This window comes from Pseudorca crassidens, chromosome 13, assembly GCF_039906515.1.
Source record: "Pseudorca crassidens isolate mPseCra1 chromosome 13, mPseCra1.hap1, whole genome shotgun sequence".
NCBI classification, from domain to species: Eukaryota; Metazoa; Chordata; class Mammalia; order Artiodactyla; family Delphinidae; genus Pseudorca; species Pseudorca crassidens.
Window position 1 is genome coordinate 57,487,449 of NC_090308.1, and position 15,270 is coordinate 57,502,718.

Below are 15,270 nucleotides of genomic sequence, written 5' to 3' on the forward strand. Positions count from 1 at the left end.
TATCCCTCCCCTGCCCACCCCTGTAACCATAAGTTCATTCTCTAATTCTGTGAATCTGTTTCTGCTTTGTAAATAAGTTCATGTGTATCATTTTTTTAGATTCTTCATAAAAGCGATATCATACTATATTTCTCTTTGACTTACTTCACTCAGTATGATAATCTCTAGGTCCATCCATGTTGCTGCAAATAGCATTATTTCATTCTTTTTAATGGCTGAGTAATATTCCATTGAATATATGTACCACAACTTCTTTATCCATTCCTCTGTCGATGGACATTTAGGTTGCTTCCATGCCTTGGCTATTGACGAAATTCCAATTTTCAACTTACAAATGTCCTTACTGGAAGAGTGGCAACACAGATTAAAGAGGATGAAAGAAAGGAGAGAGAAATATTGCCCATACCCAAATGCTCCCTGGGTGGGTGGATGAGAAGATTGCAGGGCTTGGGGTTTAGGTCGCATCTAAGGTGAATCCTACAGAATGGACTGATCAAGGGGCTGGGGGGGTCCCATTAAGTGCACCTAATTAAAGGAAGTTGGGATCTAATCCCTACCTGAGATCCAATATCCTCAAATTATTCTCCTGTTTCCTTGGTAGTCTCTCTTCCCATCTCAGCCCCCTCAGCAAGATAAGTATTGGAAAGATAGAGGTTTCCTGAGGCTGTAATTATTTGACTGTCACCACTGTTAGCATTAGAGAACTCTGCCTATCAGCTGTTAGTAATCAAAATGACGCAGGTGGTTATTTCTCAGTGAAAAAAGCAAGCTTCAGAATAGAGTATGCAACCATTTCTGTACAAAGAAAATAACATATATTCGTATATACATATTTATTCATTCAATCAATAAATACTTGACAAGTGAATGTACATGCGTCCATGTGCCTAGAACATCTCTCTGAGAGGGCACGTAACAAACTGGAGGCAGTTGTGCACTCTAACAAGGGCAACTGGGAGGGCAAGGAGACAGGGGAAAGGAGGGAGACTTTGTTTTCACTAAATTTACTTTTGTACTTTTAGACTTTGTATAATGGACATATATTACCTATTTTTAAAAACTGTTGGAAGTTACTCTGGGATAACTTGTGACCAGTGTGGTTGCACATGTACTCGCATAGGCCTCCCTGATAGGAGAAAGAACCCCAGGCTTCTCATGCCAAAGTTTTTTCTCATGGTAGTTTTGTACTGGTTTCTATTTAAAGTGCCTCATAAAAAGTAGCATCATAGGGACTCCCCTGGTGGCGCAGGAGTTAAGAATCCGCCTGCCAATGCAGGGGACACGGGTTCAATCCCTGGTCTGGGAAGATCCCACATGCCTTGGAGCAACAAAGCCCGTGCACCACAACTACTGAGCCTGCGCTCTACAGCCCGCGAGCCACAGCTATTGAGCCCGCGTGCCTAGAGCCCATGCTCCACAGCAAGAGAAGCCACTGCAATGAGAAGACCACGCACCGCAACGAAGAGTAGCCCCTGCTCACCGCAACTAAAGAAAGCCCGTGCACAGTAACAAAGACCCAATGCAGCCAAAAATAAATAATAATAATAAATAAAATAAAACACTTTAAAATTTTAGAAAGTAGCATCATAAAGAGTTTTTAATTTGTCTTAGCCTGGGTTATTCTGAAAGCAGAACTTAAAACAAAAGCTTAAGTGTAAGCAGTTGAATTAGGAGGTGATCCCAGGTTGCAGAACGCAGGAGAGGGCAGCTAAGGACAGGAGGGGAAGCCACTCCAACGATGAGCTCCTAGTTGGTCTCAGCTTGGACCACTGTTCTCCGTGACCCTGTGCAAACGTCTAAGAAGCCTTATGAAGAGCATGTGAGAACCAGGCTGGGAGATGAGAGAAGGAAGTAGTTAGCCATCAGCTCTCATCCTTCCTGGTCAAGGTTTGCCCCCAAAGGCTTCCTGTACCTGCACATGGACACTTACAAGCACCTACAGGATTTCCTAAGATTTCCCACCTGCAGGTGTCAGCAAAACCCCGGACAGGAAGCAAGAGGTGCTCACTGCACAGGCCTGGGGTGAGGCACTGTTGGGATGCACCCGAGTGAGGCTGGCTGACGCCCACTCAGAGCTGGTCAGCACGGCAGTGGCTGGAATCAGAGGGGAGGCAGAGAGGTGTCTAATACGTTCTTAAGAACCTCCTTCATTGTCAAACTTTGTATTATTTTCATGTCCCTGGCCAAAAAAAAAAAAAAAGCATTAATTTTGTACTTTTGAAGAGGACTTTAATATATAAAAATATTGCCAATTGTTCATATACATAAACAGTATTTCTGGAAGCATACTCAAGAACATTTATACTAGTATTTCCATGCAGGAGAAATGGAGGTCAGGGATGATTTGCACCATGTATCTTCTTACATCTTGAATTTCAAGTCATGTGAATGTATTATCCATATTACACATTGAAAATAAAATTACTTTTAAAAGATAAAAATATAAAACACATAAAATTAAAACATCACATTTTAGAAATTTTGCACAGTAGTAAAAGAAAGAAAAATACAGACTTTTTATTAAAAATGGAAATTTGAATATATACATTTATCCCCACTCTATCTAAAACCCTATAAAATGAGAGTAAAGTGCTGTTTTAAAGCATAAACCAACAAAACAAAGGCAACAAAAGAGAATAGAACATTAACAAAATTTTGGAAGCTGGACAGTGGATGGATGAATGGTAACTGACCTATTCGACTGGAGAAAGCTGAAACCTAGGTGAGCAGAGGGAGAAACCAAAATGTACACAGATTTGCATCATAGAATTGCAGACATACTCAGGAATTAGAGGAATAGATACCAATGAAAGAAGAGTGAAGACGGGCTAAAACCAGGATAGTGGGTTTAAGTCAGTTTAGGAAGAAGGTGACCTTGGATTCCCCTCTCACTCCATGCAGCTAGGGCTGCTCCCTCCCATCCCAGTAGAACAATGGAGAGGACGAACCGGAGGGACTCTTGTCTGCTTTGAGGGACACAGGGCAGAGCTGGGGACAGAAATATCTATTAGAAATGAGGAACTAAGTCTATATACTGAAAGGTGAAGCCCCCAAGGCCCTTCCCCCACTCAGCTCCGAAAATGCTAACAACTAGGAATTTCTCTCCTTGAGGCAGGAGACAGGAAGGTTCTTCTCCAGAGAATCTGAGCAACCTAACAGAAAAGACCGAAAGATACTGACAGCCAAAGATTCCTCCCAAGAAAGAGCTGAATTAGATCACCCAGAAGGCAAGTCCACACAGCCACAAGCCCTTCTTCCTCCCTACCCAGAGCTTCTAGTCAGCTTTGTGGTGGCCCTGTTTTCAATGAGAGGACTGCTAAGAACCATCTAACACTGAGGAAAGCCAGAAACCAAAGGAACTCAGGAGAAACAGACAACACTAAAGAATTCTTTTTTAAAAATGTAAGCAAAAATCTTTAGTATCCTCCAAGAAATCAGAGAATATAATATTGTATCCACAGAACAAGAACATCGTGCTATAAAAAAAATATTCAGAGAAATTTCAAGAAAAGTGTTCTTGAAATTAAACGTTATGATAGCAGAAATGAAATTTTCAATAGAAGGACTGAGACTCAAAGGTAAGACAATCTCCCAGAAAGTAGAACAAAAAGTCAAACATATAAAATATTAGAGAGGTTAAATTAGTCCAGGAGGTCCAACATTCAAACAATGGAAGTTTCAGAAAGAATATAGAGGGCTTCCCTGGTGGCGCAGTGGTAAAGAATCCACCTGCCAATGCAGGGGACACGGGTTCAAGCCCTGGTTCGGGAAGATCCCACATGCCGCAGAGCAACTAAGCCCGTGTGCCGCAAATACTGAAGCCCTTGTGCCTAGAGCCCGTGCTCCACAAGAGAAGCCACCGCAATGGGAAGCCCGCGCACCACAACGAAGAGTAGCCCCCGCTCGCCACAACTAGAGGAAGCCCGCGTGCAGCAATGAAGACCCAACGCAGCCAAAAATAAGTAAATTTTTTAAAAAAGAAAAGAAAGAATATAGAAAATGAAGGGGGAGAAAATTATTATTAATAATTCAAGAACAATGCCCCAAACTGAAGGATAAAAGTTTTCAAACTGACAGGGCCCACTATGTGCTCAACACAATGGATTAAAAAAAAAAAAACTCAAGGCATATCAGTGAGAAATTTCGGAAAACTAGGAAAAAAAGAAGATTAAAAAAGCATGAAGAGGAAAATAGAGGAAATTAGATAGGCATTAGATTTATTTGACATTAACACTGGAAGCTATAGAGTAATAGAGAAATGCTTTTGAACTTCTAAGAGGAACACAGTCCCAACCTAGGTTCACTCAGCCAAATTATCAATAAAGTAGGAAAGGTAAATAAAATACTTTCATATATATAAGCTTTCAAAAATAAACCTCCCATGCACTTTCTCAGGAAGCTGCTGAGAGATGTGCTCCTCCAAAATGAAGACATATACTTCTGGAAAGAGAAGTCCACCTCAAGAAAGAAGAGAGGCAGTCCCCCAGATGAGGATGAAGAGGTATCTGCACACAGGCCTAAGGTCAGTACAGAGGTCCTAGGAGAGAAGTTCTTCAAGAAGACAAAACAGAGAAAACATATGATGTGTTTGAAAGTATTGAGAGAAACTTTAGACTTACGGTGAAGGGATTAGGCATAAATTAGTGAAGAGTACACAGACAGTGAAATGAATGAAAACAGAGAACAATGATCAACTCCAAGAAAAACAGAGTACAACCAGAAAGGAAATATAATCACGAGACCATGTATCGTGTCATGGCTCAACTGTGAAAAATATTTGTTTACATGGTCATAATAATATAAACAGTGAATGCTGGCCTAACCAAAAATCTTAAATGACTATGTTGGGGCTGGGAGTGGGGGGATTGATAAGTAGCTGAAGGGGTGGCCATTCACATAATTTAATTAATTAACTGGCCAGATTTTTTTATTCCTCCATGGTAAGACTATAGACAGTGTTTAAGCTGAAATATAAAGATTCTATTCATAGATATAGAGGTAAATATCAAAAGGAAACCAACTGAAGTCATTACCTCCAGACAACAGGAAAATAAAAGGGAGGGGAGAAGATTGAAGAGAACTGATGTTTTATTTAGTAAACCTTGCAGAACGTTCTGAATGATTAATCTATTCGTGCGTTAAATTTTGATATATATTACTTTTAAAAAATTAACAGAAAATCTCTATACATAATTCTTTAACCCAAAGACAACTATTACTGTATTTTATGCTTCCTTCCAGCCTTTTTTAATATAGTCTCATATTTCACACATACATGAATTTTGTACTTTTACTTAAAATATTTTGAGAAATTTTTTTCTAATTCATTCTTCTCATTCTTTTAATAACAATTTCAAGTTATCTTACAAATCAAGCAATAATCAAGTGATAATTACAAATTTAATTTGCTTAGGATAGTGCCATGGACTGAATGTGTCCTCCCAAAATTCATATGTTAAATACTAACCCGCAAGGTGACGGTATTAGGAAGCGAGGCCTTTGGGAGCTCATTAGGTCACAGGGCAGAGCCCTCATGAATGGAATTAGTGCCCTCATAAAAGAGGCCAAGAAAGCTCTGTTGCCCCTTCCACCGTGTGAGGATACAGTGAGAAGATGGTCTAAGAGGAAGCAGGTCCTCAGCAGACACCAAATATGCCGGTACCTTGATCTTGGACTTCCCCAGTCTCTGGAACTACGAGAAATTTCTGTTGTTTATAAGACACCCAGTCTCTGGTATTTTATCATAGCAGCCCAAATGGACTTAGATTTTCAGATATGAGACTTACTGAGTTAAAAGGGTTTAACATTTTTATGGTTGTTATACCATATTTTGCATCAAATTTTTGATGGGAAACCATTTAATATCTAAATTAACAATTTAAGTTATTTTAGCGCAGAGAAAACCATGTCTCAATTCTTTCATAGCTAACATGCTCAAAAACACAGCCACAAGGAGTTCAAGAAAGTAAACCATGAAACTTAATCAGAGAAATACAATAAAATTACAGACCGTCCCCAATTTAAGATGGTTTGACTTAGCGATTTTCCGACTTTACAGTGGTGCAAAAGCAGTATGAATTCAGTAGAAACCATACTTCGAATTTTGAATTCTGATCTTTTCCCAGGCTAGCAATATGCAGTATAGAGCTCTCATGTGATGCTGCGCAGGGGCAGTGAGCCGCAGCTCCCCGTCAGACAGACAATCACGAGGGTAAACAACCTATACACTTACAACCATGCTGTACCTGTAGAACCATTCTGTTTTTCACCTTCAGTACAGTATTCAATAAATTACATGAGCTATTCAACACTTTATTATAAAATAGGCTTTGTGTTAGATGATTTTGCCCAACGGTAGGCTAATGTAAGTGTTCTGCACACATCTAAGGTAGGCCAGGCTAAGCTATGATGTTCAGTAGATTAGGCGTATTAAATGCATTTCAATTTACAATATTTTCAACTTATGGTGAGTTTATTGGGATGTAACCCTATCATTAGTCAAGGAAGATCTGTGTAAGTCTGTAGTTGTTACAGAACAGATATTTTTTGCAAATGAATGTTTCAAAAGGTATCAAAATATGTTTATTTTTACTTAAATTGAAACGCATATATTTTTCCAAAAGCAACAAAGGAGATTCGTCATTGTCCTTCAGTAGTTCTCCAGTTTCTTACCAAAGATTCCCTGTGACATCTGTCCTGACCTAGGTCTGTGTGTGGAGCTGATTTCTGTGTGGGAAGAAAGGAGTCTACCCTCACCTGGGAGATGTATAGGTGATGACAGGTGAGGAACACCACAGGGATTGGCCTTTCCCTGTCTCTACAGACAGGCTCCCCTCTAACATTGTGGGGCTCTGGGGTAAGAGTACAAATAGGGACCCACATATCACACGTCCAAATACTTAAAACTTTTAAGTCATGCTAACACACTGCTAAAATGAAATATATTCTATATTCCCATCTAGTTAAATGTAACAAGCAAAACAACCTGGAAGGCCAAGTTCAAGTTTAGAATTCTCAGACTCCTCAGAACTCTGCACCAGAATGTGGTGCAGAAAGGAGAGCAGACACCCAGCCCAGAGCCCACCCTCCTCTTCACCACGCTTCGCTCCTCCACACACCCAGACCGGGCAGGTCTCACATGTACAAGGTCCAGGCTCTGACCTCCACCACCCCACACAGTCACCTGGCCACCCTTCGGACTACATAACAGCAGGGACCCACCCTTGGTAGAATGAACCAAAGTAAAGTCTTGTACATACCCTAAAAGCAGGCCCCAGCTATTTAAAAAGGGAATTCCTGAGAGAACCAGGGTCTGGATGAGCATCTCCTTGGCCCCCGCAAAACTCCTCATCCTGGCGGGGAGGGACAAGGCCAGAGGAGGACCAGAGCAGGGCTATCTAAAGCACGGGTCCAGAGTACAGAATCCTCTCCTTATGGTCTGGGGCCAGTACTGGCCACAGACATGCACTTCTTACCTTGGGAGAGATTTCTCTGGATTAAAATATTGTCCTCAGATAGCATGTGTTGAGGCTATAAGTACCTTCTTTAGGATCAGTTTACCTGACTGATTGCTTCTCATTTAGGAAAGCAGAAAGAGGACTTTGGGAGAGGATGTACAGAAGAAAGGGCTGCCTGAGAAGCCAGGCCAGTGGGCACTGGGGCAGCAGAGTGCAATCTGGGCTCCCTGTGCTGCAGGAAAGGAAAAGAGGCTTTGACTACAACTGGCCCTGCCTCACTAGTCTCTTCCTGACCACCCTGGGAGATGTAAGCCGATTAAAACACAGGAAGAGAAAAATGAAACTGGGAGGTGGGGAAATCTCCACGCTTGTATCCAGATCTTCATCTCACATCCACCTGCACAGCAGGCTTACCTTACACCTGAGTAAAATACAGGCCGACTACAGTGGTGCTTCCCAGCCGATATTTTTCAAACCCCTAGAGTTTAAAGACAATAATGGCATCAGTTCTGTTTCTATTTTGCAAGAATATCAATACATAAAATACTAATCTAAATCGTTTCCCCAATAAAACAGAATGATTTGAGAGCCTGTGAGTATGCATCAAATGAGCAAGATGGACAGTGAATACTGTTGCTAAAGTCCTAGTGAGCCATTTATCATAGCTAAACACCAACCTTGAGGTTTTGACTATTACTCAGTTTTAGATACTTTCAATCTTAATCACATATTATTTAATTTATAAACAAAAAACAGTCATTAAGAACAAGTATAAAGGATACTGCCATTGAATACAATAAGTTGATACAAGGAGCATAAAAACGAAAGCAAAATTGTACAAAGATGATTTTTACCCAATAAATAAGTTGCAACCATCTGTTCATAATTCTCAAAAAGCACATCAAGATGTCCGTAAATTTTTTTTTTACGTCAAAGGGATAAAACAGTAACTATCAATTTGTCTTTGCATCTGTAGGAAAGAAAGGCTAGTCACACCATAAATGTGCTCTTTGAATTGGAAAACTTAGAGAAAGCAGGCTAAAGCATTCTGCCTTATTTTATCTCTCAGAAATAAAATTCAAATTATTAAAAACAGGTTAAATGGTTTTAAGTCCAAAATACAAGAATTTTAACAGTCATAAAAGGAGTTTTACCTATTTTGTTTTTTTATTTAATTTTTATTTTACATTGGAGTACAGTTGATTTACAACGTTGTCTTAGTTTCTGGTATACAACTAAGTGATTCAGTTACACATATACATATATCCATTCTTTATCAAATTCTTTTCCCATACAGGTTATTACAGAACATTGAGTAGAGTTCTCTGGGCTGTACAGTAGGTTCTTGTTGATTATCTACTTTGTGTGTGTGTTCCAATAAAACTTTATTTATAAATAATAAAATTTGAATTTCAATAAATTCCATGTCATGAGATATTCTTCTTCTTACTCACAGGCTGTACAAAAAAATTGATAGGCTGTTGTTTGCAGGCTGCTGCTCTACGGTAGCCACTAAAAGTTTTTTGTTTTGTTTTTTTTTAATTTCATTGGGTTGGCCAAAAAGTTCCTTCGGTTTTAAAGTAAAAATAAAAGACACATTTTTCATTTTCACCAAGAACTTTATTGAACAATGTATTCACCATTTTGTTCCACTACCTTCTGCCATTCTTCAGGCAACTTCATAATTCCATCTTCCCAACACTTTTTATCTTTTTGAGCAAAGAACTGTTCCAGGTGCCTTTTACAGTCTTCCAGGGAATTGAAATTTTTTCCATTAAGAAAATTTTGTAAAGACTGAAATAAATGGAAATCCGAAGTTGCAATGTCTGGTGAATATGGCGGATGAATCAGAACTTCTCAGCCAAGCTATAACAGTTTTTGCCTGGTCATCAAAGAAACCTGTGGTCTTGCATTATCCTGATGAAAGATTATGCATTTTCTGTTGACTAATTCTGGACGCTTTTCGTCAAGTGCTGCTTTCAGTTGGTCTAACTGGGAGCAGTACTTGTTGGAATTAATCGTTTGGTTTTCTGGAAGGAGCTCATAATAGAGGACTCCCTTCCAATCTCACCATATACATAACATCACCTTCTTTGGATGAAACCTGGCCTTTGGTGTGGTTGGTGGTGATTCATTTCGCTTGCCCCACGATCTCTTCCATTCCACATCACTGTACAGTACCCACTTTTCATTGCCCGTCACAATTTGTTTTAAAAATGGAACATTTTCGTTACATTTAAGTAGAGAATCACGTGTGGAAATACGGTCAAGAAGGAACCCAAACGTCAAAGCAATGAACATGACCAAGTTGGTGCAAATGATTTTTCAACGCTTGATTTGCATATTTTGAGTATGATGGCTATCTCCCGTGTGGTATAACATTGATTGTTCTCAATGTCTTGATTTGATCACTATCAACTTCAACTGGTCTACCCCACCGTGGAGCATCATCCAGCGAGAAATCTCTAGCATGAAACTTCACAAACCACTTTTGACACATTAGATCAGTCACAGCGCCTTCTTCATATACTGTACAAATCTTTTTTTGCATTTCAGTTGTGTTTTTACCTTTCTTAAAATAATATAGCATAATAGGCTGAAAATGTTGCTTTTTTTCCATCTTCAATATTAAAATGGCTACACAAAAATTCACCAATTTTGGTAAGTTTTTTTAAATGCACGCTGATATGACAGCTGTCACAATATAATCTACAAAAATTGTTTCAAATGAAGTTAAAGACAACTAAGGGCTACTAGAGCGAAGCTTTTGGCCAACCCAACACACTGGAGCGTAGTTGATTAACAATGTTGTGTTACTTTCAGGTGTACAGCAAAGTGATTCAGTTATACATATACATGTATCTTTTTTTTTCAAATTCTTTTCCCATTTAGGTTATTACAGAACATTGAGCAGAGTTCCCTGTGCTACATGGTAGGTCCTTGTTGATTATCTATTTCATATATAGTAGTGTGTATATGGTAATCCCAAACTCCTAATTTATACTCCCCCGCACCTCTCCCCTTTGGTAACCATAAGTTTGTTCTCTAAGTCTGTGAATCTGTTTCTGTTTTGCAAATAAGTTCATTTGTATCATTTTTTTTAGATTCCACATAAATGATATCATATGATATTTGTCTTTCTCTGGCTTACTTCACTTAGTATGATAATCTCTAGGTCCATCCATGTTGCTGCAAATGGCGTTATTTTATTCTTTTTAATGGCTGAGTAATATTCCATTGTATATATGTACCACATCTTCTTTATCCATTCCTCTTGTCAATGGACATTTAGGTTGCTTCCATGTCCTAACTATTGTAAATAGTGCTGCAGTGAACATTGGGGTGCGTGTATCTTTCGGAATTATGGGTTTCTCCAGATATATGCCCAGTTTTATCTATTTTGATGCTTTAAGATAAAGTCAGATTTTCATATACAAGTAAATACATATTCAATACCTTAAGCCAAAAGTAGTATGTCACTTATTTGTCAATAAATCATCCTTTTGTCACATAATTAATGTAAATTTATACACAGTTACCATATATAAAGAAGAAAGATGTCAAATTTTTCCTTTACATAACATAGTCATGAGGATTAAGTTATAAATGAACTTTATAATCTAATCTTAAATAATATACTCTCCAAAATTAACACATTTTTACTTAAAATCCTTTCTGTAGAATATTCACGTAATAATAACAAAAAACCCCTGAAGTTCTTAAAGGGATTTGCCAGATGATAAGTGACTGTGAAAGGGATTCATAAGTTAAAAGTATTCAAGAGACAGTTGTTTATAGGGTTAATGTCAGGGGTTCCAGAGACCCTGCCACTATGTGCTGTCTGAAAGCCCCTTAACAATACCAAAGTCTTTCTGTCCAGCATTAAAGTCATGTGCGGTCAGTCAGAATTGTGTTCTATTAAACTGTCTAAGCTTCAGATTCTACATTTATAAAACGAGATCTCATTCCCAAGATTGTTATACCCATTAAGCGAATGGAAGTGGCTAATAGTGATTAGGCATATGATCAGCACTCAATAGATTACAAACACTTGTGTGTATAAAACTTATACACATAGATATATATCCCCAGAAGAAACACACGAACTCAAATTCTTACTGTGGTCTAATTAACTGATATCACAACTTTCCTGAAAGAAAAGAAAGCAGAAAGTTAAAAGATAAAGATATTACTCATTGGGAGGAAAAGGCTCAAAAGTGAAGACAAAACAGGCCAAACACGTACTCTTGCCTAAAGAATATTCAGGATAAACAAAATATCTGCAAATAACATAAATACACCTTCCCCCGTCTGAACTAGCATGCACCTGAGGGCCTCGCACCCAGGAAGCAGTCTAATGGAACAAGACATGAGAAGGAAAGACTGAGTCAGCACCAACACCCAGGAAGTTGCTGCCATGTAACCAAATACAATCACTAACTAAAATACAACTAACTGAATACAATCACAAAGCCACAGGATGGTGCAGCTGAAAGGGACCCAAGAGGCCACCTAACCAGCTCCAACACTGCGCAGAAGGCAAAATTAAGGGCCTAGGTGACCTGCCCAAGGTCACACCTGATTAGAGGCAGAGGCCAAACCTGAATTAGGATTTCCGGTTCAATGCCCTTTTTTGTTTGAAAAAAAAAAAGCTTGTGTGTATGCATCAGGGAAGGAGGGGGATAGTGGTGTGGTACAGCTTCTGGAGTGTACAAAGCAAAGGTTTCTAACGCTGCAAACAGCATGTGCTTGGCTGGCAATAAGGTTCGAGGTTGGCAGGCAGCAAATCTTTCCCCTAAGGACAGAAAATATGCTACATTCTTTGTCCTACAGAATGCAAGACATCCCTGCTGTCAAAATGACCATTGCTTTCAGATATGTTTTCCACATACCCTTTAGAATAGAAATCAGCCCAGATCCCTTCCTCGGAAGAGTTAAGCACAGAATCATCACTCAAATGGAGCAAGCAGCTTGCAGAACGGCTGCAATGAGTTGGTTCCCTAGTAAATAGATTGAACATTATCACTCTACTTCATACCCTCAATGGAACTCCATCCCATGAATGGAATGGTATATTATAACTGGCAAAAAATAGGCCACCACTTTAGTTACAACACAGGATTGTCCAAATAAACAAGCATTAATCATGCACATTATGTAGAGCATAATGCCTCAGAGAGCTTCTGCAAGCAACTCCAAATGAACTCGACCAAATTAGACCATCTGACAGCTGTTCCGTGACCTGTGGGAAATGAGTTGGTGGTCTCAGTCCAGTTCCTAGTGGACAGGTGTCCAAAGCACAAAAACTACCTTCACAATTGGGCCTAATTAGCAACCTGGTTGTTGCAGCCGCAGTAGAACCTGGAGCCCATATCAGCGCCGTGCTGTTGAAGGCCCTTTTTGACCTCAGGTGGCACGCGCCAGCAGCTTAGTGCAGAAACGCATACCGCGGGGCCTGCACAAAGCGCCGTTGCTTCAGGAGAAACACAACTGGGCCCAGGACTGGCTCTCTGCCTCTCGCCTGACTCCCCCAAGCCCAGGACGTCAGTAACAGGGCACTGCTTTAATCCATGAAATGAACATGTTTGTAACACTTAAGTGTTATGAGCTCCCACCTTTCACAAGAGCAAGAGACTCATCTATCACACAAAAACTTAGATTTCACTGGGTTCCCAACCATTCCTCAAAGTCTCTCCCTTCGCCTCTTTGCCTTCATTTAAACCTGCCTGCTTCTGAGGATACTGTCTCTCCCGCAGCCCTCCCAAGCGTGCAGTTGCTGTTCTCTAAGGAGAACACAACTCGGCACCAGGTATGGGGAAGGATTCTCCTCGTTCCTAAATGTCACTCCCAAGGTCATCCATCCCCAACCCCTGCAAACTCCTTCTCTAACACCCAAAGTATTCGGCTCTGCCCCTATCGATTGACCTTCCATTCAACCATCCCGTTCAGAAAAGATGTTCACTCCTGGCTTAGAGTCTTCCTCTCTTAACCTCTCTTCTGAAATCATTAGTGGTGATTTCAACACCCACTTGGGTGAACCATAAACACTCTGGCTTCTCAGCCACACATTCCCATAGCTGTTCTCCAGACCTTGTCATTACCAGAAACTGCACCACCTCCAAAAACCTCAATTCAAATATTACTCTCTTGGACCACAACCAGTCATTTCTAGCTCACTGTGATATAGGGCCCTTCTCTACAACTCTCCCACCACATGTAGATCAATCCATTGGTGCACGGCCTTCTCACTATTGACTCCCCCTCCGTCCTCTTCTCTCATGTCATTATTGGCGCCTCACTTTCCCTCATCCTTTACATCCAATCTAACATCAAGTCCTGTCAACTTTATCTCCAAATTATATTCACTTATTTCTTAACTCACCACTGTATCCCCAGCTTCTGGCTCATAATACAGACTCAATATAATATTATAAATCAACTACCCTTCAATAAAATAAGTTTCCGGCACCGAAAGGGGATTGATTCCATTTTTATAACATTCTGGAAAAAAACAAAATTACAGGAGAGAAATCAGTTACCAGAGCCTGGGGAAAGTGGGAGAGGACTGACTACAAAAAAGGCACAAAGAAATTTTTGAAAATGATGGAACTATTCCCTATCTTAAATGCATTATATGACTTTATATTTGTTAAAACTCATCAAACTGTATATCTAAGGGTGAATTTTACTGTATTCTCTCTAAATTCATGTATATTTTTACATTTTCATAATAAAACATTTTTTAAATGAATGCCAGTATCATGCAAATGTTCTTCAGCTTGTATTTGTAACACACCCGTATACTTAGACTGCAAATGCAAGAATGCAATGCAAAACAAGGCACAGATTGGCAGCAAATGTTTACAAAACACATTCTGATAAAGGGCTTGTGCTAGAATATATAACGAATTTTAGGGACTTCCCTGGTGGAGCAGTGGTTAAGAATCCACCTACCAATGCAGGGAACACAGGTTCAAGCCCTGGTCCAGGAAGACCCCTCATGCCACAAAGCAACTAAGTCTGTGTGCCACAACTACTGAGCTTGAGCTCTAGAGCCTGCGAGCCACAACTACTGAGCATGCATGCCACAACTACTGTAGCCCACGTGCCTAGAGCCCACGCTCCACAACAAGAGAAGCCACCACTCAGCACAACTAGAGAAAGCCCATGTGCAGCAACGAAGACCCAGTGCAGCCAAAAATAAATAAATAAATTTATTTTAAAAATAAAGAATTTTACCACTCAATTATGACAGATATATATATGTTTTATATGTTATACATATTTTATAAGTATATATACATATGTACATGTTTATGTGTATATGAAATCTTAGATGTAGGAAAATCTTGCTCTAATGAAGGTTCGTGGAGCGAGAAAAGTCTAGCAGAAAGCTTTTGCTAAACTGAGATTTTAGTTTCAATATTCTCTTTCCATTAACAATAATTCATGATATCCCAAATAATTCCAAGCTTACCCCAGTCCTTATTCAAGAGCTGTGAAGAAGATAAAAACTTTTCAATTTTATAAAATGCATTTGGATACCAAGGCATCTTGAGCTATAGGGAACAATTAAGGAAAATAATTATATGAAGTTCATTAATTTGCATCTGCCCCCAAATTGCCACACCTAGAACAATACCTTATGTACAAGAGCTACTCAGTTACATTTTTCTTAAAAACATGCATCGTATATGAAAGGGCGAGCCGTAAGGCAAATCTGAGAAATTATACACTGTTATTAAGTGAGCTTTAAAGAATTAAGTCTGGGGGCTTCCCTGGTGGCGCAGTGGTTGAGAGTCCACCTGCCGAT